The sequence below is a fragment of the Cololabis saira genome, chromosome 22 (genome assembly GCF_033807715.1).
Source record: "Cololabis saira isolate AMF1-May2022 chromosome 22, fColSai1.1, whole genome shotgun sequence".
Lineage (NCBI taxonomy): Eukaryota > Metazoa > Chordata > Actinopteri > Beloniformes > Belonidae > Cololabis > Cololabis saira.
The window spans coordinates 11,609,425-11,636,077 of NC_084608.1; the positions used below are offsets into that span (position 1 = coordinate 11,609,425).

Genomic DNA, 26,653 nt, shown 5'->3' on the forward strand with positions numbered 1-26,653 from the left:
AAACTTTAGCAGCATGACGGTTTCACAGTCTGCTCATCTCCTGTCTCTGCGCCACTCTACCTGTGAGCCTCGCCTCCTCATCAGGCCAACTCTCCACACCGGTGACAGCCCTGGCTGCATTTAGGCCTGCTCCTGTCTCTGCTTCAGTGCCACATTGTTATTGTGTAATACCTGACTTTCCAGCGGTTTTCTCTGGACTGATCACTTGTTGCCGATACCCAACCTTCCTGCCTCATCTCTGCCCTGGATATGACCTCAGCCTTCTGTCTTCAACCACGAGTTACACTGACTACGTTTACATGCAGTCAAAATTTGGGTTATTGCTAATATTCGGGTTTTAAAAGGGTTATTGAGTGCATGTAAACGCAGTCACTGGGTTTACATGCACTCAATAACTCTTTTAAAACCCGAATATTGACAATAACCTGAATTTGCACGGCCATGTAAACACCAATAACCCCTTTGAATAACCCGAATTTGCTCATATTCGGGTTTTTAAAAACCCGAATATGACCCCTGGGTTACTCCTTTTAAAACCCGAATATTCGGTCATATAAACGCCAAACGGAATATCCCGATCAAACAGAACATGAATTTGTTTTCTGCGCATGCTCTATTCACAAGGAATCCTGTCTTTTTAGTCCAGGAAGTTCTTATAAACACGGAGAAACGCAAGACCACGCCACACTTTTGAAGTGAGGAGGAGACTAATCACTTCATAAATGTAATGAAGGATATTAAAATTTTGGCATTTGTAGACGGTAGAAAGTACCGGGATAGCCAGATTTACGAGAAGGAGAGCGAAAAGTTGCGCGAAGCAGCATTTGTTTTGAATTTGGATACAGGAAGAGGAAGCGGAAATGACGCTTATTGCGTCATGATGTTCTCCGTGCGTCGCTGGTTTGATCCAGATATCCCGTAATGATTAATTACCATGTATACAGGGATAACCCTGTTTGCTCACGCATGTAAACGGAATATTCTGAATGTTTCAGTAACCGGAATATTAGTAATAACCCGAATTTTGACTGCATGTAAACTTAGTCAATTACTTATTCCCTCCTGGTTACACACCTGCTCTCTGTTCTACACAGCTCACCACTGGACCTGTCTGCCAGGTAGGTGATCCACCAGTTGTTGGCTTTGCCTTCAGCCAGCGACACCAGGCTAACTCCTTCTCTGATCTGGCAGGAGATCACTGTGAGCCAAGACTTTTCACCCTGCCACTGTATAAACTGTTAAAGACTGCAGTGAATAATAAAGGTCATTACCGACTGATGTCTCATCTGCCTGATACTGCTTTTGGGTCCTCACCATACACGTGATAGACGGGGTAATGAAAAAGACCAAGAAAGAAAGAAACCCAACCCTTAATCAAAAAAATTCAGATGAACAACATTTCTCACCTTTAACTGTTATATGAACACCATCACAAGCAGCTGTTACTTTGAAGGGTCTGTTCTCGATCCTGAAGAAGTACGTGTCTGTGTGACTTTTCTTCAAATTAGAGAACAAACTGGTGCAGTTGTTCTCTCTCAGGTCTCCAGTAATATTTATGGGGTAGATGTTATTTTGTTTACTACTGTTGAAAATCACATTATCTGGATGTGTTTGAAAATCAACGTTATTTTTAATCCAAACTCCAAATATCTGTCTGGTTTTGTCAAATGTAGCATATCCTCTATCTCCAGTACTGTAGATACATGAGATTTGTAAACAAGATCCTTCCAGTGCTTCTATCTTCTTTGGTGCAGTAATGAAGAGATTTACTGGTACAGAACAAGCCGCCCAAACACCTGTAAAATAATAATATTTAGAAGATGGAAAACATATTTTAACTAATTGGAAAAATAGTCTAACCCAGTCATTTATTAATTTGTTAGATTCATTTTTTATATAAAATAATGAGGCAGTAAAGTGTTATACTTCACAGAATGTCCAAAAGATTGTGTGGAAGTGTTTGTTTAGCTTACAGATAACTTCAGTGTGTTTATTATACAAATGCAGAAATCTAAAAGTTAATATTTATTGGGAAAACTTTTACACCCTAAAGATCCTAAAAACCTCAAATTTTATGAAGCAACTGTGGATTATATATATTAACAGACATTTAACTACATTTTCATGATGGTTGAACACCTATGTAATATGACACACAACAAAACTTATTCAAACTTATTAAATATTCAGATGTCGTCAATGAGCCAGATATCCTGAACACTGTTTCACAAGTGAAGCTCACAAGAAAACAGATGAAAACATTCACTTCTATTGACTTAATGATTCACAGTTTAACTCATTAATTATTTCTCTTAAAAGAAAACAAACAACTCACCAGAGAGACGGAAGACCGCTGCTATAACCACGCTCACAAACAGACCTGCCATCAAACCGTCACCTGGTTGTACAAGCACTAAAGTTATTTATTACAATTTTTTATATCTAATCTCGGGACCCTTCATTTTACTTTAAAATTCACGTATAGTGCACTCGTACTACAATGTATTTTAATGTACAATTTAATATTGAATGTAAAAACAAACAAACATTTAAGTTCACGTTGTTGAGAACATTTTGTCAAGACAGACTTCTCAAAAATGAAACCCAACAAATACCAGGATGTATTCATCGGTATACTTACTACTATATACAGTACATAAAAAGCCACAAAATCATATAATTTTACCATCTGAGCTAAAAGTCAGTTAGTTAAATCGATAAAACTCTCGGCTCTTACCACACAGACCCACATGTGAGCACAAGCAGCAAATGGAGGATGTGAAGAAGGAAATGGTCGAGTTCAGAAATATTAAGACACAGGAACAAAGCACTGACACACACACACACACACACACACACACACACACACACACACACACACACACACACACACACACACACACACACACACACACACACATACACACACACACACACACACACACACATACACATACACACATACATGCATACATACATACAGTACATACGCACACATACATACAGTTCATATACTGTACATACACACATACATATATGCACACATACACACACACACACACACACACACACACACACATACACATACACACATACATGCATACATACAGTACATACGCACACATACATACAGTTCATATACTGTACACACATACATATACACACACATACACACACACACACACACACACACACACACACACACACACACACACACACACACACACACACACACACACACACACATACACATACACACATACATGCATACATACAGTACATACGCACACATACATACAGTACATATACTGTACATACATACAGTACATACATGCATGCATGCATACATACATTAGTGCTGGGGGTAAATGATTATTTTTAAAACAATTGGGTGATTATTTTATCGATTAGTCCACTAATCTAAGGAGTAATTGGATGATTATTCTAACGATTATTTTTCTGTTGTTCGATTAATAAAAACCATAATGTATCAAATAAGTATAAAAAATCCTTAAAAAATATAAAATAAAATTATACAAAATAAAAAGGCCAACCCGTTTACATGTTCCACAGTCCAATAAAAATCTCTCCTGTAAAAAATTACAAAAGATTTTTTTTAAATTCGGAGCAATGCAAAACACTGTGCTTTGCACTTCATTGCATGTTATCCAAATGTGTTAAAAAATTACATATTTGGATGAAAGGGGGCACTGTTTCACACTAAATTTGATATTTTTATTTCATAAAAAAGTCTAATCATAAAAGGAACCTTTTTATGGTGGATGGAAATAAAAAAAAAATTGTTTTCGGAAGGAATGTTGTAGCCTACTGGTGGCACTTTAGCTTCTGCTAACCGATAAAAAAAAAAAAAAAAGAAAACATTTTTCATGCCGGTAAACATAGTTATGACCAGAAAACATCAAATGTAGGAGCTGATGCATACCCTAATTTGGGTCTGGTATCAACTCCAAAACATGTTTGGGACTCAATTTAAAGTATTCACATACTTTTGATGACTTTTGATGGGTTGTTTTACACACACACACACACACACACACACACACACACACACACATACAGTTCATTTATTTACTGGATAAAGGTAAAAGCGATAACCAATATATTCAAATGTATTTTTGTGTCTTTACCTAAAAAAAATTCTGTTTCTGTAATAAAGTGACAAAGTTCTTGAACATAGCACAGACTTTAAATATTTTTGAATTTCTGCATACCCATTTACTTAAAAAGGTAAAACAAATCAAAGTTCTTCCATGAAATATAATATAAAACTAAACTCTGCAGAATAGTGCAAGTAGATATCCAGTTTTAGTGATGTTACCGGCTCATTGAGAATGAATGTAAGTGCACCCAAAATATCAATAATATGAACAGTACATTTTACTATTGTATATCATTAAAACAATTTTGTATATAAAAACAAAATAAAACATATGTGACCGATGTATGTCTTCTCTGCATTAATCACACTCTGGAACTCATGTGGTGGTAACAGCTCAAAGGGTGTTTATTCTGCAACATTGAACAGAAAAGGGGTACAGCAGTGCACATTAACTCAGATATGTGTGGACCAAAGCACATGCTCTGTCTCATGGGAATCCTCCAGCACTACTAGTACTAGTATACTATACAGTGTTCTGATTGCTTTACATATATTGATCGTATAGTGGATTTGATACAGTTACATTAAAGTGAAATAAATCAAATGTCTAAGATATGAAATACAGAAAATGTAAAATACATGTAGTATCTATTTACCATGAACTGTTGCTGTTTTTTATATAGCACACTGAGGATTTCCCACAATTCCCCGCTAACATGAAGCCTGATGCATTTAGCGGGATAACTACAACCTATTCAACTATGTTACACATATTATTAACAATTTATTACATTTCATGCCACTTTGATTTTCCATTATGTTTTATGTGTATTTTATGGTAACCTTAAATGGTATTCTAAAATGTTCTTACTGAATAAGTTGCATAGAAGGGACCATTCCCAATGATAACAAAACTGTCCATGATCAATTATCGTCTATACTCCTTTTCTTTTCTTTTTTTTTGGTATATTTTTTTTATTGAACTTTTAACATTACAGGACAGCACAGAGAATAAACATAAAACAAAATATAGTAATATATGAGGATAATGATAAAATTAAGCATATAATTATATATGTATGTACAAGTCCCGGCATACACGCGTTCATATACATATAGCCTAGATCTGCATGCATACACATAAGCTCAGCTACACAGGCACTCGCACTAACACCCGTGTACCTGTACCCGGATATTCATAAGTAAAAAAAATAAAAATAAAAATAAAAAAGGGACATAATAATAAATAAATAAATAATAATAATAAAATAAAAAAAACAAGGAGGTGATACAGTACAACTTTACCCAATCATGTTTCTAGGAAGTTAATCCAGTCTTGCCATTTTTGTAAGAATCTCTGTGGGTTACCTCTTACATTATAAGTGATCTTTTCTAATGGCATACAGTAGTTAAGTTCATTCACCCAGTGAGAGTGATTAGGGGGTTCCTCAGCTATCCATTTCGACAGAACACACTTTTTTGCTGCCGTCATGGCCAGCCCAAAGAAATCAGCTGTGTATACTGAGTTGAACCGGCGACCTGAGTAATCACCGAGGAGGACCATAGAGGGTGACAATTTAAGTTCCATTTTTAGGACTTTCTTGAGTGTATGTTCAATGTCCCTCCACCATTGTTCTAGCTGTGGACACGTCCAGGTCATGTAGGAGATTCCCAATCTCAGTTTTACACCTGTTGCAGTGTGGAGATGCGTTGCCTTTGAAACGGCTAATTTTTTCAGGAGTGTAATATACTCTATGAATAGTTTTAAAATTACAGATTTTGTACCTTGTGTTAATGAATCTTTTTTGTGCATTTGCTAGCAGTGAGGACCAGTGATCGTCATCTATTTGAGTTCCAAGATCTTTCTCCCATTTCTCTTTGATCAGATTAGTGTTAGCTTTATTATTTGTCATTAAAAGGTTGTAAGTCCTTGAAATATGTTTGCTATTAATTCCTTGGGTTAGCAGTGATTCCAATTGAGAAAGCTGTGGTTTTTCCAAGGTCCCTCCCAGCTGTGATCGTATAAAATGACGTAGTTGGAGATATCTGTAGAAATGTGTGGCTGGTATTTTATGGGAGTCTTTCAGCTGCTGAAATGATTTTAGTGTGGTGGATATACACACACAGGACAATTGTTAATTCTCAGAGTTATAATTCACGGCAACCTCGCCCATGTTACAATGCCTTGTTGTTTCCTTTTACTAGGTATATTCTTTCCTTTAATTATACGTGCTACTTTAAGAGTAGAGACACACCTCAGAGGTGCTGACGTCTTTACCTGCGCGACAGTTTTCTGATTGTGGTTTTTGGTTACTCACTGTGTTAATTGAATTAAATGGAGTGCTCTCCAAAGAGGAATTAATCTCCGTCGTTTCTCTGCCTACATCAACCGCACTCCTACATTGGTGACCCCGTTTTTCTCTCGGACGTTTCCGGGGATTACTACTGAACATGTCTGCTTCACTGAAGTTGCCCGAATTTTGGGAACAAAACGCGAGCGCATGGTTTGCACAGGCTGAGGCTCAATTCGCCATTAAGGACATTACAGCGGAATGGCAGGATTTTCTTCATGTCGTCAAATCTCCGCCGTTTCTGCTGAAGCTCAAAAGAGTAATCCGGGTAGAGTCGGATGATGTTGTTTTCGTGTCGCAGCGTGCCCAGCTGTCTCGCCACCGTCAAGGCTCGCTCTTTATCCTGGTACCGGAGGAACTGCATGATCACCGCCCGCGGAGGTTGTCCCGGCTTTGGCCTCGGCGCGACGGACCTGTGTGCGCGCTGCAGCTCCACTCCGTTTGGGAAGCTGTCAGCTCCCAGGATGTTTTGCAGTAGTTTCTCTACAAATTTGGTGGGGGAGCTTCCTTCACATCCTTCTGGCAATCCTGTCAAACGGAGGTTGCATCTCCTAGAGCGGTTTTCCATATCATCCACCTTTGCTCTCAAATCCTGCACAGTTTGCTCCGTCTGAGCGAGGCGCCTGGACAGGTTATCCACGTCCCCGTCAAGCCTGTTGAGACCGCCTTCCAGGTCTTCTTGTTTCTTCTCAATAAATGTAGTTTTCTGTTACAAGCTTACTAGTGTTGAGTTTAAGTCCTCAATCTTGCTGGCTATCGCTTTGTTTCCCTCGTTTATAGCCGTCATTATTTCGGCTGAGCTGTATTGCCGTTCAGCATCTTCCTCCCGGGCGGACATGGCAGCCTCTTTGCTAGCTGTTGTCGTAGCTGCAACACGTGTTTTTCTCCCTATCGTCTCCTTCCTTTTAGACATGTATGAGGGTAAAAGTGCGTCCCTGTTGCACTAATGTTCAACACTTAGAAATGTTTCCGTGGATGTGGTACCCCAGTAGGACTTAGAAAATGTTCAACACTTAGAAACATTTCTGAAATTTTTCCGTGGACGTGGTACCCCAGTGGGACTTAGAAAATGTTCAACACTTAGAAACATTTCTGAAATGTTTCCGTCGTCCTGGTACATGAAGACAATTAGAACATTTTCAACACTTAGAAAAATTTCTGAAATTTTTCCGTGCATGGCGTACCCCAGTGGGACTTAGAAAATTTTCAACACTTAGAAACATTTCTGAAATTTTTCCGTGGATGTGGTACCCCAGTGGGACTTAGAAAATGTTCAACACTTAGAAACATTTCTGAAATTTTTCCGTGGATGTGGTACCCCAGTGGGACTTAGAAAATTTTCAGGTGCCCCAGGGGGACCCAGATCCCAAGGGGGACCCACAGAGACCCTAGGTCCCCGGGGGTACTTGGGCCTGCCCAAGCCGTCTACAGGGCCCAGGAGGGGCCGGGACCTCCTGGACTGGACCCCGGCCTGGGACACGGACCCCCCAGGTGCCCCAGGTGGACCCAGACCCCCAGGGGGACCCACAGAGACCTCAGGTCCTCTGGGGTACTTTGGCCTGCCCAGGCCGTCTACAGGGCCCAGGGGGGGCCGGGAACTCCTGGACTGGAGATAGATGATTCTATAAATGTTAATTAAAATAAAGTTGCAGTTTTGAGTGTCCATAACCTGACATACACCATTCTCATCAAGGGTCAGTATCTAGTATACCCCCAGTAAAAGTATTTTTAAGAGCATAAACTCCGGTAGAACGTTGTGTTGCGTGTGAAGAAAAGCCTACTTTCCCCACTGAGATTGCCAAAAGTGCACATCAAGTTTTTAAATGATTCACATACTGACAAATGTGTTCATAGAAAAGTTAGACATTTGCAAGCACCAAATTTATAAAGAAATTTACTTTTAAGGAATACTTTAAAAGACTTTTAGTTTAAGGAAAACAAAAGTTTCCTTTGATGACCACAGCGTGGTTTACTGATTATCCAATATGCGTTCCATGATGTCACACAGACTCTCACAATGCTTCTCTAAATAAATCATTTGAATAATAAAATAATAGAATTAGGATCAAAACTGAAGGGGAGCAAAGGTTTTGCTGAAAAGCTGACAGCTTTTTAACCACAATTTAACCACAATCACAGCAAAACACTTTAACACAGAAAGAAAAGTCCTCAAAACAGGCAAATTAAATGATAAAATACATTTTAGCTTTATTTATTTTGTGGAATGGATGCTACATTTTTAGAAATGCACTAGGCCTGTACAGAAAACGGAACTACAAGTTTCTGAGCTCAAACACTCACACTCTCCAACTCTCTCCGACGCTCTCTGAGACTCCTTGTGGCAGTAAGTTGTCAAAAACAGTGACAGCTTAATTCGATGGACATAAAATCCACCTTCTTACAAGCACTGGAACTGTTGACAGACATTTTCATTAAACCTCCTCCAGAGACCAACAGCACAGAGAAACTTTTTCAACGCACATCAACTCCATGGCTCCTGACACAGTGGACCCCTACAAGTTGGCCCACCGCACCAACAGATCAGTGGACGACGCAATGGCTGCAGCACTTCACTTCACCTTCCAACACCCGGACAGTAAGAACACCGACGCATGGGCTCTGTTCCTGGATTACAGTCCCGCCTTTATCAGGCTGTTGAAGCTAACAGCCAAACCGGCCGACCCATGAGTACCAACACCCACCCGTTACTGGATACTGGACTTCCACACAGACAGACTACAGGTGGTGTTGATGGTGAAAGACCTGAAGTTCTTTAATCTGGGGCACCATAAGAAAAAACAGAGAAAACCATCAAGGGACAATTCAAACTTTATTATATCATGCACACTATTTTCCTATTTGAAACCACAGAGGTAGGAGAGAAACGCACACTCAGCACTACAGTCTTTTATCCCCCAAAAGGAGGAGTTCTTGTTTTTCTATGAGTGGGGGTCTCCAGCCCCATCTGTCTGAGCCAGACACCTAGAAAGACACCTACACATGTCAGTTTTAAGTTATCTCTTCCTGTTGAATAAATAATGCTTAAATAATGCTCAACTCTCATTCTGATATGTGTATTTTAATGTACAGTGATGATGCGATGCTGACATCTAGTGTTTCATGTGTACATAACTGAGGATAAAAAAAAATGATAGTAGTGACTGAAAATATATTATTAATGTATGGTATTATTAGTGCTATTATAGTGTATTAGTATAATTATAGTGTTATATTATGATATCATGCATATATAGCTGATGTACGTGTGTGTGTGTGTGTGTGTGTGTGTGTGTGTGTGTGTGTGTGTGTGTGTGTGTGTGTGTGTGTGTGTGTGTGTGTGTGTGTGTGTGTGTGTGTTTGTGTGTGTGTGTGTGTGTGTGTGTGTGTGTGTGTGTGTGTGTGTGTGTGTGTGTGTGTGTGTGTGTGTGTGTACGTGTATGTGTATTATTGTTGTTGTTATTGTTTTTTTATTATAAGTGTAGTTATGCTAGGAATGTATGACTGTATGTATTTATGTCTTAAATGTTATCATTTATGTAATATTTGATGTAGTTTATGGACCCCACGAAGATTAGTGGTCGCCAAAGCGGTAGCTAAAACTCCAGGGTCCCCTAATGGGGATCCAGACCCTTCTTCTCTGTTTCATTGTTCCAAGTTTTGTTCCAAGTTTTGTTCCAAGTTCCACCAGCCAATCACAGGCCCGGGTTGTTTCAAGTTTGAGAATCAAGCTTGAGTCCACCAATCAGAGCCCGAATTTGTTTCAAGTTTTGTCGACCAATCAGAGCCCGAATTTCTGCTGAGAAAAACATCCAAACTAGATCTTAGTGTAACCGAGTCAAAATTTGTTATTGTGTTTTATTTATTCATTTTCCCTAAAAATGTCTCTTTTGTGTTGTGAACTTGCCCAAAATTATTTTTTCCTCATGTAAAAGGAAAAAAGAAAACTTCCTATGGGGATTCTCAATGGTACCCCCTTTGTTTCCCTGGGGTGTTGTTTTGGCGTTGCACCACCCGGCGTCAGAGAGCAGTGTGTGCTCTGAACAGGTGAGTCGTTTTATGACGCGCTCTCTCCCTCGTCTTATTTATTTCATATTTTTTTCTGTTCACAAACTCAATATGTTGATAGATAAAAAAGTGTAATGTGCTAATGAAGCTGTTGGTCAAGACTCCAGTGATTAGTAACTTGTAATTGAATCTTAAATTGAGTTGTTCATGGAGAGTTGCTTAACTCAGCTTTATGCTATCTGAGCTGGGGGTTTTTTTTTAATCTGTTTCCCTCCTATCCATGTTATGTCTGGAGGTCGTGCTCTGCTGGCTATGGCTGTGTAATCATTGTATTATTCTAAATGTAACGTGACGTTTTATTGGGGTTATGTGAATTTTTTTTTTTTTTTTTGTAGAGCGGTGGAGAGTTGCAGTGTGGCTCGGTGTGTGTGACGCCTATATGTTTTTTCTTTATTCTGAAGCTTAAAGTCCCATAGATGTTCAACCCCAATGTTTCACTTCCAACAACACAACACAACGCAGAAAAGCAGCTGCCACATTAGTGTACCCATTCATTTGGATTAAAACCTATGAACTGGATTCCTCTCCCTTCCAGGCTCCGGGCTCCGGCGGCAGGCTGCGGGAGAGCGGTCAGGCGGCGCCATCAAGCGGCAGGCAAGTGACATTACATCAACGACAAAAAACGTCTTCCTTTTTATTTCAGTTTAAGACAAAAGTTAAAGCAGAGAAAAAAAAACATTTCTTCACTCACATGCACTTGATTTAAATACAGAGGCTCAGGGCAGAACTGAAGAACCCCAGAGCGTCTTCATGTTCAGTCCAGATCCAGATGTGTTCTGCAGTGCAACAAACAGCCAGAGTTGTGATCCGAGCAGGACACGAGTATCTCCAGGCCCGGAGGAATCCAGATTAGCCTTCTGGTTTATGTTGTAGTGGAGTTCTCAGTCCCCGAGCAGGTTTTATTCACCGTTTACTGGTACCCGCCGCCCTCGGGTCACTGTGGGGGGGGAGGGACGCCACATCAGCCCGCCTTTGTCTCTGCAGCCCCCCACTCACGACTGAGAGCCTGCTCTCTCTCCCGAGCTGAGGCTAAATGTGACGGATCAGAACCAGATCTTGTCACATTGGGAAATGGATGAGTTGTTTAATGTATATATCTGTGCAATGAAGTTGTAATACTTGTTTTTGAGTTGTTTTTGAGTTGTTTTTCTCCCATCAGAGCCCATTTCTGCCCTCCGGTGAGGCAGCCATGTGACCCCAAGGTGGGACCCCCGGGGTAGCTAAATACGGCTCACAGACACCTCTCTGTTGTGTTACTACGGTATCACATATACTAAAATTGGAACGATACAGAGAAGATTAGCATGGCCCCTGCGCGAGGGACCCTGCCCGTTCTTCTCTGTGGGGGGCGGCGGGGGGCAGCGGGGGAGACGCCCCCGATTGGGTGAAATGTCGCCATCTGCTGGACGAAAAAAATCACCACAACAACAAACGGTGGATAAAACAGATCAGCGGTTCCCAACTTTGTCATCAACAGATGACAATTAGATTAAATTGAAACAATTAATTTTTCTTAATTAATTAATAAAATGTGTGATTATGAAGGGAAATAACCAAAACATGCACAACAGTGTGCCCTGCCTGCCCCAAGGATAAAGATAGATAAAACCATAACATGGTTTATATTTAAAACCATATTCATTATTTTATTAATATTATTATATTAAATGTGTTTCTCTTTCAGATACGTGGGCCCGGAGAACAACCAGACGACGTACCTGCCAAGAATCTGTAAAGTAAAGCTGCAAAAATAAATAGTATATATAAATAAACCAGATCCTGTTTTGGCTGCTTACTCCATTTCTTCTTGTTATTTATGTCATTTATAACAAGAACAATTAAAGGTTTTCCCTGAGGTTTTTTTTTTCAATGGGATCTCATCTGTTCCAGTCATGTAATTAACAATCATTTCAAGTGGATAATCAAACTATATTCATCTATAATTTAACAAGGAATGAGACAAAGATTCAAAGTTTTAAAGAAAAACAAGCCACATTTATTCATACAAAAAGAAAAATAATACACACATGATAAACAAATATATACATTTATATACAAAATAAAAACAAATTATATACATATATTATTTTATATATATATATATATATATATACTGTATATATATATACAAATGATAAAAAACTATACATTTATATACAAAACCTCATGTTTTTTTTTTGTCTTTTCATGTCCTTCCAGTCTGCCAGACTCGCCACCAACGGCAGCTCTCACCACAGAGTCCTCGGTCTGAGCATCAGCCTCGGGCTGCCAGCACCGTCTCCCTGATGGACACGTAGTCTCCGTGGATGAGGGACCAGCGGGTCTTCATGATCCTCTGGATGAGGGACCAACAGGTCCTCATGATCCTCCCACGCGTGTGGCAGCAGGATGGAGACGGCAGAGCTGCTGCAAACGGCCTCCACCAGGACATGATGAAATCCCGGCTGGACATCAGGACGCTGGACCTCCTCCTGAGGAGGAAATTAATGAGAAAAAGACGGTTGTGAACAAATAAAAGCGGAAGCAGCCACAAACCACACCATATTAAGAATGCTGTTTGCTTCTCGTAATACTATATATTTGACCTGGTCTTTGTACCTTTTGACCGTATAGAAACGTAATTCTTGCCATTGTGAGAATGAGATGTACCTGCTGTACTCTACTGTCCTTACTTTTTAACAACTTGTGCTTTTTATTATTTTACCTCTTTTCTTATCATGTTATTTCATTTTATTATTTACTGTTTAACTGTGTCTTGCCGCTTTTAATGTTGATGTAAAGCACTTTGAATTGCCTTGTGTTGAATTGTGCTATACAAATAAACTTGCCTTGCCTCGATCATGTAGATCTTCTGCACCACTGTACAATGTTTGTGTCTGTTAAAGTCAGCTGTGAGTGTGGTGTTACCTCAGAATGTGAGGATGCTGCGGAGCAGGAGACCGGTTTCCAGAGGCTCTGGGTGAGTCAGGAGACCGGTTTCCAGAGGTTTCCAGAGGTTTCCAGAGGTTTCCAGAGTCTCTGGGAGAGTCAGGGGCGGCTGGACCCGATGGCTAAGACCTGGGTGCATTTAAATCACATAAGAATGAAGGAGAGAGAGAATGATGACTGCAATAAAACACAACTTGCAATCATTCTTGCTGCCATTATACAGTTTAGACATGAAACGAGCAGACGACAGTGATGTCACAGTCAGGTATTGATCAGTGATCAGTACAGTGATCAGACAGTAATGGCAGGATGAGCAGGTTACAATCATGTGGTGAAATTAAACAAATCTGACGTCACATACAGTTGTTACCGACCAGCCCTGTCCCGTTAAGGCGGTGTGTGTGTGTGTGTGTGTGTGTGTGTGTGTGTGCAGCGCAGGTATGAGAGAGGCGAGAGGGTCTGCGTCGATTTAAAGCAGGACCATAAATCAGCCTTTAGGCTACGCCGTAGGCTCTGCGTCGATTTCACCGGCCCAAACTCGGTCATTTTACAATATAACGTTGGAAAAAACACCACGGTTACTGTGGTCATGTTCCACCTGGTTTAACTAGTTATTGGAAAATATTGTATATGTCCTTACTTACCGAATGCAAGACGAGAATGTCGAGACGGGGAAACCCCTACAAAAAGTGAACCCAGAAATTCGGGCTCTGATTGGTCGACAAATTGGAACATATTCGGGCTCTGATTGTGATTGGCTGGTGGAAATTGGAACAAGAAATGGAACAAATGGAACAAATGGAACAAATGGAACAGAGAAGAAGGGTGTCCAGGGGGCGCGAGGGACCCTGCCCGTTCTTCTCTGTGGGGGGCGGCGGGGGGCAGCGGGGGAGACGCCCCCGATTGGGTGAAATGTCGCCATCTGCTGGACGAAAAAAATCACCACAACAACAAACGGTGGATAAAACAGATCAGCGGTTCCCAACTTTGTCATCAACAGATGACAATTAGATTAAATTGAAACAATTAATTTTTCTTAATTAATTAATAAAATGTGTGATTATGAAGGGAAATAACCAAAACATGCACAACAGTGTGCCCTGCCTGCCCCAAGGATAAAGATAGATAAAACCATAACATGGTTTATATTTAAAACCATATTCATTATTTTATTAATATTATTATATTAAATGTGTTTCTCTTTCAGATACGTGGGCCCGGAGAACAACCAGACGACGTACCTGCCAAGAATCTGTAAAGTAAAGCTGCAAAAATAAATAGTATATATAAATAAACCAGATCCTGTTTTGGCTGCTTACTCCATTTCTTCTTGTTATTTATGTCATTTATAACAAGAACAATTAAAGGTTTTCCCTGAGGTTTTTTTTTTCAATGGGATCTCATCTGTTCCAGTCATGTAATTAACAATCATTTCAAGTGGATAATCAAACTATATTCATCTATAATTTAACAAGGAATGAGACAAAGATTCAAAGTTTTAAAGAAAAACAAGCCACATTTATTCATACAAAAAGAAAAATAATACACACATGATAAACAAATATATACATTTATATACAAAATAAAAACAAATTATATACATATATTATTTTATATATATATATATATATATATACTGTATATATATATACAAATGATAAAAAACTATACATTTATATACAAAACCTCATGTTTTTTTTTTGTCTTTTCATGTCCTTCCAGTCTGCCAGACTCGCCACCAACGGCAGCTCTCACCACAGAGTCCTCGGTCTGAGCATCAGCCTCGGGCTGCCAGCACCGTCTCCCTGATGGACACGTAGTCTCCGTGGATGAGGGACCAGCGGGTCTTCATGATCCTCTGGATGAGGGACCAACAGGTCCTCATGATCCTCCCACGCGTGTGGCAGCAGGATGGAGACGGCAGAGCTGCTGCAAACGGCCTCCACCAGGACATGATGAAATCCCGGCTGGACATCAGGACGCTGGACCTCCTCCTGAGGAGGAAATTAATGAGAAAAAGACGGTTGTGAACAAATAAAAGCGGAAGCAGCCACAAACCACACCATATTAAGAATGCTGTTTGCTTCTCGTAATACTATATATTTGACCTGGTCTTTGTACCTTTTGACCGTATAGAAACGTAATTCTTGCCATTGTGAGAATGAGATGTACCTGCTGTACTCTACTGTCCTTACTTTTTAACAACTTGTGCTTTTTATTATTTTACCTCTTTTCTTATCATGTTATTTCATTTTATTATTTACTGTTTAACTGTGTCTTGCCGCTTTTAATGTTGATGTAAAGCACTTTGAATTGCCTTGTGTTGAATTGTGCTATACAAATAAACTTGCCTTGCCTCGATCATGTAGATCTTCTGCACCACTGTACAATGTTTGTGTCTGTTAAAGTCAGCTGTGAGTGTGGTGTTACCTCAGAATGTGAGGATGCTGCGGAGCAGGAGACCGGTTTCCAGAGGCTCTGGGTGAGTCAGGAGACCGGTTTCCAGAGGTTTCCAGAGGTTTCCAGAGGTTTCCAGAGTCTCTGGGAGAGTCAGGGGCGGCTGGACCCGATGGCTAAGACCTGGGTGCATTTAAATCACATAAGAATGAAGGAGAGAGAGAATGATGACTGCAATAAAACACAACTTGCAATCATTCTTGCTGCCATTATACAGTTTAGACATGAAACGAGCAGACGACAGTGATGTCACAGTCAGGTATTGATCAGTGATCAGTACAGTGATCAGACAGTAATGGCAGGATGAGCAGGTTACAATCATGTGGTGAAATTAAACAAATCTGACGTCACATACAGTTGTTACCGACCAGCCCTGTCCCGTTAAGGCGGTGTGTGTGTGTGTGTGTGTGTGTGTGTGTGTGTGCAGCGCAGGTATGAGAGAGGCGAGAGGGTCTGCGTCGATTTAAAGCAGGACCATAAATCAGCCTTTAGGCTACGCCGTAGGCTCTGCGTCGATTTCACCGGCCCAAACTCGGTCATTTTACAATATAACGTTGGAAAAAACACCACGGTTACTGTGGTCATGTTCCACCTGGTTTAACTAGTTATTGGAAAATATTGTATATGTCCTTACTTACCGAATGCAAGACGAGAATGTCGAGACGGGGAAACCCCTACAAAAAGTGAACCCAGAAATTCGGGCTCTGATTGGTCGACAAATTGGAACATATTCGGGCTCTGATTGTGATTGGCTGGTGGAAATTGGAACAAGAAATGGAACAAATGGAACAAATGGAACAAATGGAACAGAGAAGAAGGGTGTCCAGGGGGCGCGAGGATGACACGCAAATTCGTGAAGCGTTCCTCATTTTTCCTTTTGATATGTCCACCGACTCAAATATAGTTTAATATTAAAGTCGGCGGACCGTCTGAGACCATCTGACCTGAGTTTAATGGCAGATTTTAGCTACAATGTTCCCTCAGTTACAAGAATCCATAATCTTTCTCCAAAGGAAAGAAAATCTTCATCACAGAGCCTTTTTCAGAATCATTTCATATAAAACATGTTATGGTTTTATCTATCTTTATCCTGTCCTGCATTTTTTCGTCCAGCAGATGGCGACATTTCCCCGAATCGGGCGCGTCTCCCCCGCTGACCCTCGCCGGCCCCTGCTCATCCTGCCATCACTGTCTGATCACTGAACTGATCACTGATCAATACCTGACTGTGACATCACTGTCGTCTGCTCCTTTCCAGTCCAAACTGTATAATGGCAGCAAGAATGATCCAAAGTTGTGTTTTATTGCAGTCAGCATTCTCTCTCTCCTTCATTCTTATGTGATTTAAAGGCACCCAGGTCTGAGCCATCGGGTCCAGCCGCCTCTGGAAACCTCTGGAAACCGGTCTCAAAAAACATTGTACAGTGGTGCAGAAGATCTACACCATTGAGGCAAGGCAAGTTTATTTCAACACAAGGTCATTCAAAGAGCTTTACATCCACGTTAAAAGCGGCAAGACACAATTAAACAGTAAGTAATAAAATGAAATAACATGATAAGAAAAGAGGTAAAATAATAGAAAGCACAAGTAGTTAAAAAGTAAGGACAGTAGAGTACAGCAGGTTCATCTCATTCTCACGATGGCAAGAATTACCTTTCTATACGGTCAAAAGGTACAAAGACCAGTTGAAATATAGTATTACGAGAAGCAAACAGCATTCTTAATATCATGTGATTTGTGGCTTCTTCCGGTTTTATTTGTTCACAACGGTCTTTTTCTCGTTCATTTCCTCCTCAGGAGGAGGTCCAGCGTCCTGATGTCCAGCCGGGATTTCATCACGTCCCGGTGGAGGCCGTTTGCAGCAGCTCTGCCGTCTCCATCCTGCCGCCACACGCGTGGGAGGATCACGAGGACCCGCTGGTCCCTCATCCAGAAGATCATGGAGACCTGCTGTTCCCTCATCCAGAGGATCATGGAGACCTGCTGGTCCCTCATCCAGAAGATCATGAGGACCTGCTGGTCCCTCATCCAGAGGATCGTGAGGACCCGCTGGTCCCTCATCCACGGAGACTACGTGTCCATCGGGGAGACGGTGCTGGCAGCCCGAGGTCGATGCTCAGACCGAGGACTCTGTGGTGAGAGCTGCCGTTGGTCTGGCAGACTGGAAGGACATGAAAAGACAAAAAAAACATGAGGTTTTGTATATAAATGTATATTTTTTTTTATCATTTGTATATAATTTGTTTTTATTTTGTATATAAATGTATATATTTGTTTATCATGTGTGTATTGGTTTTCTTTTTGTATTAATAAATGTGCCTTGTTTCACTTTCAACCTTGAATCTTTGTCTCATTCCTTGTTAAATTATACATAAATATAGTTTGATTATCCACTTGAAATGATTGTTAATTACATGACTGGAACAGATGAGATCCCATTGGAAAAAAAACCTCAGAGAATAGAATAGAAAGCCTTTATTATCATTGTACAGGTACAGTGAAATTAGGCAGCAGCTCCGTCAAAGTGCACACATGCAAAGACAATGTAAACAAGGAAACACAAGTATATATATATATATATATATATATATATATATATATATATATATATATATATATATATATATATATATATATATATATACACACACTATAAACAAGAGTGAATGGGAGGATCAAAATGTACATGAATGGGTGGGGGGATATTGCACTTAAATGGATGGAAAAATAATAATATTGCCCTTGAAAGGATGCGAGTATTGCACATAGATGGTAGAATATTGGCATATTGTGGATAGAAGGTAGAAAATATTGCACAGAAAAATATGAGGTAGCTTATAGGTTGAGAAAGAATACCTTTAATTGTTCTTGTTATAAATAACAAACTGGAGTAAGTAGCCAAGACAGGATCTGGTTTATTTGTATGTTTTATTTTAGCTTTACTATCCAGAGAGGACAGATTCTTGGCAGGTATGTCGTCTGGTTGTTCTCCGGGCCCACGTATCTGAAAGAGAAACACATTTAGTAATATAACATATTAACACATAACATGGTTCATATTAACCATGTTATGGTTTTATCCTTATCCTCGGGGCAGGCAGGCAGGGCACACTGTCCTGCATGTTTTACTTATTTCCCTTCATCTTCACACCTGATTCTAATTAATGGTCCTAATTAGCCTGGGTTGGGAACCGCTGATCTGTTTTATACATTTATCCGTTTTATACATTTATCCATTTTTTGTGGTGCATTTTTGCGTCCCCCGCCACCCCCCACAGAGAACATTGGCCAGGGTCCTCTGCGCAGGGGCCAATAAATATATATATCAACAAAGCATATTTTACATAAACATATTTCAAGTAACAAAATAACATATTTGAACCATTTTTCAGATTTTTTCAGTTATTTTATTGTCTGAAAAAATGGTTCAAATACAATAAATCATTTCACACAACCATTCAATGTTATTGCAATATCTGAAACATGGATCAACCCAGTGAAAGGGATGGACTTTGAACTGGAGGTATATGAATTTATACATATACATGTACATCGGGAAAACAAAGGTGGGGGAGGTGTAGCCTTCTTCGTGGATAAAAAATGTAATTTCAGAGTGCTGGACAAAATGTCAGTAACTGTTAATAATGTACTGGAGTGACAATAGAAATGTATGATGAGAAAAACAAAAGTGCACTCATTAGCTTTGTACTGTATATAGGACACCAGGGTCCAGTATTGAATTGTTTAAGGACTGGATGGAGGAAATGTTTACGATGAGAAGTCATAAAACGATTTTTATATGTGGAGACTTCAACATTGACTTGCTCAACTCAAATAATCACAAAATGACAAACGATTGTATCAATACAATATGCAGTATGAACCTGTACCCAGCTATCACCAGACCCACCAGAATAACGTCCCACTGTGCCACTCTTACGCAGGCTCTTCAACAACCAGTTCTTAACCTGTTTTAATCTGCAAACATGATCTTATGGGATTTTGTGGGGATTAATCCTCTGCAGGAACCTTCTCACCTCTGCTGATGTCACACTGAGGGTCACCTCTCCGGATGGGACTGAGAGCTGGGGTTCAAGGCATCTGATAGAGAGGGTCACCTGGACATTGTGAGTCTGGGATTGTTGCCCCTCCACATGCCCCTGTGGGGGCAATTCGTCTCCAAATTTTTTGGGCATGTGCAGCCTTTGCCGTCTTTATGACCGCTGTCAGGTCCCTCCTGGCTGCTCTGAGTTATCCGTGTCTCCAGATCGGAAAGTCAGATCCCTGGCTTTCAGCAGAGACCGGACCTCTGGTTGGGATAGATGATGACTTCCTTAGTGGAGGTAACATCCTTGACGTACTTGTGGATGTAGCTGAGGACAGTGGTTTGTTTTATTTTATGACAGGTGTTGGGGTCGCCCATATGCCCATGTGAACTCTGAACTTATAAATGTATATGAACAATTTGTGAATGTGTATATTCAACTTTGAAACTGCTCAGCTGAAAATCGGCTGTAATGTGCCTCCAAAAATGGCCGCCTTGCCATTAACTACAACCCCCAGCATGCCTTGCGTGGGGGGGGCGGCGCCTACAAGCGGCGCGCATCCAATCGCAACAAGGCACCGATGACATTACCGCAGCGCGCGTAGGATCAAAACGCTGCGCTGCTCGTTCATCTCTCTCTTTTTTCCTTCATCAACCGGGGGGCCAGCACGTACCTTTGGCTCCGGGCCAAGGTCTCTTCCTTTCTCCCCCCGGCTGGGGGGAGGTGTAAGGCCCCCCCATCGGATCGGGCCGCTCCGTTGGACCTGCAGCCCGTTGAAGCCGCGGTCCGAGGAGCCGCTCCCATTAACTCGGTCTCAACTTTTCATCCGGAGCTCCGACTCCTGCTTCACGTGTCCCCGGTCCCTGGGAGCTGGAAAGGGGGGGGAAGCTGCTTCGAAGCTCGGCCCCGATCCAGGGTGAGACCCGTTCCTCTTTTCCTAATCTCTCTCTCTGCTCTCGAGCTTCACCTGAAAGGACCTGTGGCCAGCCTGCCCCGCGCAGAACCAAGACGCATCCGCCGCCCCGTCCCGGGGGCCACGCGCTCAGCCCGACGGGCACCCACACTCTGAGGAAGTGGACCGGCCCCGCGCGCACCCCAGACGACGTGATAGCCTCCGGACCGGGGGGGGAGCGCCGGCTGCTTCACGCTGTACCCCCGTCCCCTCTTGATTTCAGAGTCAGGAGGAGGAGCGGGAGAGGCGGGAGAACTCTTGGATCGGACTCCGACCAAAGACCCGGCAGGAACCCCTGATCGGCACCCGGAGACCCGAGGAGGCGTGGGGTTTTGAGACCTGGGTGTATGAGTTTAACTGGGAGTGTTACAGAGCTAAATCTGTGTTCAGAGCTGAGATTACATTACCATCATGACGGTTGTCATTAATTTGTAGTCACCACTTTCTGCTAGTCATTCATGTTTTAAAGCGCCGTTTCGCCAGTTGATCACGGTTTAAACACCGGGATCACCACCCGTTCTAATTGCACGTGGCGTGGTTACAGTTCCGCCATCTTTAAAATACCACAGGAGCCCGGCTTCTTTAAACACCGCAGCCATGTTTTAAACCGTACATGTTCGTGATATCATTTTTATTATTGCTTTGATTTCTTTTTCCATTCCATGCATTTAACTTTCATTTAATTTTTATTGATTGTTGTTTTCCTAGTTAATTAATTGTTTTATAATACTTAAGTTCTGCCATCAGGTTTATTTGGGGTGTTGCGTTTATCATCTTTTGACACCTGTATGTAAATAAATCCTGATTGATTTTTAATGAGTGGTTGTTGTTATTTCGTGCAAGATTTGGTCACAAACTGATTGCTTAAGCAGAACCAGTGTTCGGATATCACGCCTTCAACTGTTATCCTGTTATCCAGCTTAGCTACCTGAGTTGCACAACATAGGTCGCTGGGCTGAAACCATGCTGATGGAGATGTGGTTTGGGCCGAGGTGGGGCTGGGGGACAGAGCGGTACCACCTCGTCTCTTGGTGTAGACGCGGCCCAGCGTGTTATTTTCCAGTGTTGGGATGGTAACATGCTGGTAAAACATAGACAGAGTGTCTCCTGCAACAACGGAGAATGGTTGGGTTCTTACTTCAGAGCGTGGTGATGTGGTCATGTAACACACACAGAGTGTCGCTCGCCGTACTGTCACGGTTTTGGGTTTCGTCACGGATTTTGTATCTAGGGTCCTGTTTTATTTCGAAAATCCACATTCTTGTGTTTAAGTTTTATCTTGACTTCCCTTGTTCCCATCTGGCCTGATCGTCTGCACCCGTGTCTCGTCAAGTTTGCGCTCTTGGTTTTGTTTGAACTCCTACTCAGCAGTTTTTGTTTTAATAAACCATGTTTTTTGGAACTCCTGCTGCCTCCGTCTCTTGCATCTGGGCCCTACTCACCCGAACCCTAACAGAAGCCTCCGGCAGGATATAAACAACTGTCATGAATAGGGGTGGGTATTGGGAAGGACCTCACGATACGATACGCATCACGATACTTGAGCCACGATACGATACAAATTGTGATATCCCGATTATGCGATATATCCTGATATATCGCGATATTCTACATAGTTCACCGAAAAATTTAAAAATGCATTACACATCTTAAAATCCAAGTTGTATATATGTACATCAGATGATAGTGATAATGCATTGGACAGACTGAGTCAAAACAATGTAATTCAAACTTTCCATTTTAATTATGCAACATATTTGCATGAAAAAACACACTGAAACACAATGAAAAGTGCAGTGTGTGCATTATTCTTAGATACAAAATACTCAAAATAAAATGCAGTGTCTCACCCACACTGAAATTTAAATCACAAAAATACAGTACAGCTACTTGCCCCTGACTTAAAATGACAAAAATAAAATGCAGTGTCTCACCCACACTGAAATCACAAAATAAAGTGCAGCTAGGGGTGGGCAAAAATATTGATACGGCAATATATCGCGATACATACATTGAATATCGATATCGTATCGGGAGACTATGTATCGCGATATATTGCCGTATCAATATTTTTGCCCACCCCTAGTCATGAACACTGCTGCGAACTGTCGAGGCAGATGTGTGCTTGGAGGAGCAGCAGTTGAACTAGAGTCCGACATGTTGTTGGTTAGCCAGGATTCTGTAAGACTGTAAGTGTAGCAGATGTGGGATATTGATGTTTGATGTCCTTGAGTCTGGCTGAGCTGCATATTAAGCACTTGTTCGTACCAAAATCCCCTTATACGATGCTGTAACCGGGAGCTAGAAAAGCTGCTGCACTCTCACGCGCAGGACTCGCAAGTCTCACACATTGAGTGTGAGACACATGCATTTCAACAAGTTCACCCGCCACAGACGGCATTTCTCATGCTGAGAAATCATTAAATTCACTGCAGAGAAATTCCAATTCCAGGCTACACTACCGCACGCTGTGCGCTCATACAGCTCAGATCTGCTGTCTGGAGTTACCAACCTATCGGCCAATCAGAAAATAGAAGTTTTTGTTGCCGGATGAGGTCTGAGTTTCATGTTCAAGCACTTCATCCCCTGTAAGATGGACCCCCCCCCCTAAAAAAAAACTAAAACTCACACCTAAGAATGTTTATCCTTTTATCATGTGAACAAAATGCCTCTAGTATTGTGGGGACAGGTTTCTCATTATTCAGATACTTTGATACTTCTTTCATCAATCAGACCTCTGAGCAGCAAGGGTTTTATAAAAAATGCCTGTTAAACTCTTCAACCACATCTGTTTTTGAAGAGGAACTATTATTTACTTCACATTTCAAGTCATGAAAGAAGCCTCACAGCATGCAAAGCACAGCAACGGCTTGTACTCTTCTGGGAAGGCTGTCCACAAGGTTTAGGAGTGTGTTTAGGGGAATCTTTGACCATTCTTCCAGAGCCGCATTTGTAAGGTCACACACTGATGATGGACAGGAAGGCCTGGCTCTCACAAAGGCATCATCTTGTCTTTAGATCTCATCACAGCGCTGAAAAAGTGTTGACCAGGGGTCACCAACCCTGGTCCTCGAGGGCCGGTGTCCCTGCAGGTTTTAGATGTTACCCTGCTTCAGCACACCGTGATAAAAGGAGCTGTGTCATCAACATAACTATCCAGACCTTGATGACAAGCTAATGAGCACGGGTAATTAAAATAAGGTGTGTTAAAGCAGGGAAACATATAAAACCTGCAGGACACCGGCCCTCGAGGACCAGGGTTGGTGACCCCTGGTGTTGACCATTGAATTCTGCTGTCGCGTTTGCAGAACATGTTCATGCTCCAGCCAGAGCATTAAAGTCATCAGTTGCTTTCACGGAGCAAAACTCAAAACTGAAGGGGATCAAGCTTTTAAGGCTTCGGCACTTAAATTGTGGAACAGGCTTCCACCGAAGATAAAGATCTGCTCCCACGTTAGGACTTTTAAATCTCTTTTAAATCTATTCTCCTTGGTGTTTAGAAAAGATTGAGTGTTGCGTCCCAACAGTTTCATTAGTTTTATTAGATTTTATTAGCGTTATCATTTGATTGTTTAACTTAAGGGTGTTCTTACATAATATCCAATTACAGCATTTAATATTATTATGTATAATATATTGTGGTTGATCTTTGTTTTGTGAAGCACTTAGGTTTTAAATGTGGTACGTATGCAAAGTTGACTTGATATATATGAAGCAACCTCTAGGAGTTAATTCAGGCAGTCAATTTCCACGGTCCATGCACATGCTTGCATTTACCCCTCTGTATGCTTCATTACAATCGGTTCATTTGTTCGTTGACATATACAGGAACCAGAAGTATGTGTTCTTAGATGCCCTCAGATGACTCACCTACATAGTTCATTGTTACGGTTAAATTAATTTTCTATGTAAGCCTGATAAACGATGCTTGAACGGAGCCTCAACGCCAAAGCCAAGTATGTTTTAAATTTAAACTGTTTCAAAACACAGTTATCTGACTTTTGTTGATGTACAAAATTAGGAATAAGAAAGTTGAAGCTCTGGGGTGGAGTTCAAGAACAGCTTCTCTATTTAGAGGTTTGGGGTTTGTGTGTCTCTGACATGCAAATAACAAACTACATCCTGGCAGCTGTGTGAGATCAGTTTACAGTTATAACATAGATGATAAAAGTTGTTAAGGTTAGACTTTGCTCGGAGGGTTGTTGTTGTTGTCTGAACCTTAATTCTACTTTCTTATTGTGAATTATGTCTTATGCTGAAAAGAGGCTGCAGTGAACTAAGCACCTTTATTAGTCAACATGGAGAAGATATACTCATGTGATTGTTCACCGTACAGTAGTAGAGTACACACAAATGCATTTCTGTCAGAACAATCTGACACAGTGTCAATCAAGCATCTAACTTGGTAAATCGCTGCAGAATCTGCACAGCTGCTCGTCACCAATCCGAGGTCTGAATCAACCGGAGCTGGTTACCGCTTCAAAACATTACCAGCCTTGGAAGAATCCTTTCTACAACTAGTTTATCTCCAATTTCATACATATATTTAATGGAATATTACAATTACAAATTACAATTTCATACATATTTACATTTAAATGACTGTATATTATCATCAACAGTTAATCAATCTGATAGCATGTAAAATAAAATTAAAAAACATAATAATCATAACCTTCTTTAAAAATAACTGTGTTCTTCCTCATTTTGTTTCAGGAAGTGTCTTGTGTTGAGATCTGATCTCCTTCAAACTTAAAAAAACAAGCAAAGAAAAAAGAAATGGACATCTGAAAGCACAGGTGACATTCAGCAATAGCAACTGCTATAAAACAAGGCGTTTTCTGTAATTGGTCTAACTCCTCCGGACTGATATGTTTGTGGAAACTTTGAGGACTTTGTTGCATTTGCCTCCAAAACAGCAGATCTGACCTGACTTCATATTCCATTAAGTGGTTTAAAGTTGTCAACATCCTTTACCACAGGGGTCACCAACCCTGGTCCTCGAGGGCCGGTGTCCCTGCAGGTTTTAGATGTTTCCCTGCTTCATTGCACCGTGATACAAGTGACTGTGTCATTAACAGAATTGTGCAGCCCTGGATGACAAGCTGATAACGATGATTAATTAGAATCAGGTGTGTTAAAGGAGGGAAACATCTAAAACATGCAGGACACCGGCCCTCGAGGACCAGGGTTGGTGACCCCTGCTTTACCATGTACTCTGCAGAAATGTATCTTGTAAAGAGCAGAAAATTCCCCTGTTATAGCTCTAAAATGTCTATTTTTGATGTCTCAGAAGTGATAATAATCAAATCTAATGATGGCAGTTGTGAGCAGTAAAACAAGAAACTAAGAAATTGCAGGTTTTAGAGGTTTGGAGTTTACTGAAAACTGCAAGCAATGTTAAGGTGTAGTTGCAGAAAGTCTAACAACTGTTATATATAATTGTTGTTTTAAAAAGACCAACATTTATTATTAATCTTAAAATTAATAATAAACTCAGTTTTTCTTGATTTGAGCATAGATATCTTCTGGATTATTAGTCTGTGGCAATTGATTCACTCTTCCTGAAAGTTTAACCTGTGAATACACCGTATCCAGCTCCTCTCTGCTTTCTTGCGCTGCGTTAGAAGATGGTCCAGGTGTCTGTTTGGAGAAGACGATCTCTCCATAATGGATGTCTTCTTCCTCTGTTTCTCTTGCAGGATTGTCAGCAGCACTTTTTTGAATCTGGAA

General features: G+C 41.0%; 1 protein-coding gene and 1 pseudogene across 1 annotated transcript in view; one reads left to right on the forward strand and one right to left on the reverse strand.

Moving 5' to 3' along the window:
* LOC133423719 (B-cell receptor CD22-like) overlaps positions 1–26,653 on the reverse strand; it is a 39,347-nt gene that overhangs the window by 6,994 nt on the left and 5,700 nt on the right. The window lies entirely within an intron of this gene.
* LOC133423759 (U6 spliceosomal RNA) lies at positions 11,787–11,857 on the forward strand (annotated as a pseudogene).